The following is a 3051-nucleotide window of genomic DNA, read 5'->3' as shown; positions in this document are numbered from 1 at the left end:
AGAGAGCTAGACAAACACAAAAACTACAACTTCCCAGTTGATATCAAGGGCTGATTCCCAACACATGGACTTCTACAAGCACAACAAGAGGAGAAGAAAATATAAGCAGATTCTCAGACTTTGTGAAAATCACAGATTTTCACTAAACTGGAATTTTCAGCCACATGCCTACTTTTACTAGGCACAACTTGCACATATGAACTCCTAAGCATGAAACAAAACCAATATGTGGTAGAGGGGTTCACCCTCTACTGCCACAACAAAGAATCAACCTCTTGGGCTCATCACATCACATGGAACCAAGCTCTAAACATGGAACAAAACTGAAATATGGCATTCCCAGAAAGTGTTCCAAAGTGGAATCTGAACCCACCATTGGATTCCTGGGATGATTCTACCCCAAAAACATATATAATACATAGGCACTTGCATAGAACAATTGGGCACAAACTTGAAAAGAAAATCTACATGGGATCACATAGAGGTGAATAGTGCATCATCACATGTGCTTCCACTAGCTCATCACTTGTACATGCTCTTGCACATGTCCACAACACCAATGGTGCACATGAGGGGTAGACCTCATGCTCATGTGCCTTGGCACACCGCCATACACACAAATACATCAAGCACCACATAAGCAAGCACCTACACATGCTAATGAGAACACACACACTAGCTTACACCACATCATCTCTACACATACACATACTAACTAGATCATGTGCTCATCAAGTCCCATCATGCCTTGGGTATGTGTGTGGCACACACACACAGGCACACACAATATCACCTCACACACATGGTAAACACACTCACATACATGTGCACCTTCACACACACACAAAGTATGTGGGGGGGGGGGGGGAAACCCACACACACACTCACATCACATACTTGCACAAGTTAGGAAATAAATCCATCAACATGCACCTGAGAAACACACACACACGTCTCTAGAGAAAAATACGCACATACACATGGTCTTGCTCACACCTACCCACACATACAAGGCCTACACATGCTATCTAACATGGTAGCAAATAATCTAGAGACCACATGCTGCTTGAGAGCTAAAATAAATGCCACACATGGTAACCAAGCAGCTGCAGCAACTATACAAACATACATATGCAAAACAAGAAAAAAAGCAAAAGAAAATAAAAGAAATGGGGGAGGGATCGAACCCTAGACCCCCTGGTCACAACACATGACCAACACCACTGGGCTGAGGTGATCTGGTTCGACAGAAACAGATAAGAGAGCAGTGAATGCTCTCTGCTAAGCTACTGTGCCGAAAAATACCACAACAAAGCGGGGGCTTCACTCGGACTCGAACCCACGACGCGCCAGATCCACAACAAACACTGCACCACTATGCCACGCTACGATACTTGACAGAGAGGAGGAACTCTCCAAGGTAACACATCGAAGCTGGCCTGCTCTACTACTCACAGAGACGTCGACGACAGCAAGCCACCGGAGCAAACCTACTTGCTCTACTACTGCTCTACGCGTGGGGATCCATCTACACTACAACTACTGCGCTGTTTGAGGCCATGAGCCACACGAGCCGAGCACAACAACACAAGAACGACACAACACCTGCACCTGCCCTCGTGCTCTTCTCTGAACAGAGAGGCACGACCTCGATCTCCTACGCGCAACTACCGTGGAAGAAGGAAGGAAGAAGCTAGCTCTCACCTAGGGGAAGGAGGAGAGGTCGCTGATCGGGGAAGAGGCCTGCCTGGAGAAGAATGAAGACGACCTGAAGCGCCTCTCGAAGAACTCTGCAGAACCGAAGCAGGGAGGAACAGGCCGCCGGGAACACGTTGTTGATGTGGTCCTGCCCGTCGCTGTGGTCGCGCCCCGACCTCAACGACAGCGGGAATGGAACGCGGGGGCTACCCCCGAGCCCCCTGACATGGTGGACGACACCGGAGGCGGCGGATGCACGGGATCGACGGCGGCGCACTACTGCCCTCTCTCTGTACCTGGATCTACAGGAGCTTACCTTGGGGAAGGAGGAGAAGGAGGGAGATGGCGGCACTAGATGGGGGAGGCACGGAACCCAGGGCAAGGGGGCATGCACATCGAGGGTTATAAGAGGGCCTCGACGTCCGTGAACCCTCACGGCGTGCTCGCTCTCTCTCTGCTGCCTGACGGAAAGCAACGCACGGGGAGACGACGTCTGAAGAAGGAGAAGGAACGCGCGCCTGGGCTGCCGCGGGGAACAGAGAGAAACTGGGCGTGCTAGTGGGAGGAGGCCCACTAGTTGGTGCGAGGTAGAAGGAAATAAACCCCTGGGGTTTATTAATTAAGCCAAGACCAGACAAAGGAAACAAATGCACAGGCTAAACAGATAAATCTAAAATTAAATCAAAAATACCCCTGGTCATAAGAAATTATGACCTATTTAAATAAAATAGAAAAGAACTATTTGGAGCAATTAAATATTTACAAAACAACATCTATATGATCTGTTTTGGGAATATTTGCACCTTTAAAATATAGATTCAAAACAGCCAATTCACATCTTCACATCCACCACAAAATATACTAAATCATGGACATTTTTAAAACAAGGATGGGACAAGTGAAACTTGACCTTGAGATAAATAAAGAGGAAGAGGGTTTTGAAGCCTATGCAAACCACATAGTTTCCTACTAGCAATTGCACCACTCCACCACTCACATACACTATCATCACATGACATATTCATCACACCACATACACACATGGATTCACAAAGGCACAAACACAAGACATGGGTGAATGATAGATGCATGCAAGCAAAGGAAGAACAAAACAAGGTGACATCACATGAAATCATATGCATTGAGCTCTCATATCAATGATAAGGTGGACCCACATAGAGAAGGTTCCAGATGTGGCAAGATACACTCTTGGGGCATTACAACCAACTACACTTTTAAGGGTGGGACTCCTAAGAAACTAGGTGATCCCGAAGTGATCACTATACCTTGCTCCATTAAAGGAAATTATGTTAGAATTGCTTTATGCGATCTTGGAGCTGGTGTTAATGTTAT

The sequence above is a fragment of the Hordeum vulgare genome, chromosome 4H (assembly GCF_904849725.1).
Source record: "Hordeum vulgare subsp. vulgare chromosome 4H, MorexV3_pseudomolecules_assembly, whole genome shotgun sequence".
Lineage (NCBI taxonomy): Eukaryota > Viridiplantae > Streptophyta > Magnoliopsida > Poales > Poaceae > Hordeum > Hordeum vulgare.
Note: the sequence above shows the minus strand (reverse complement) of the source record.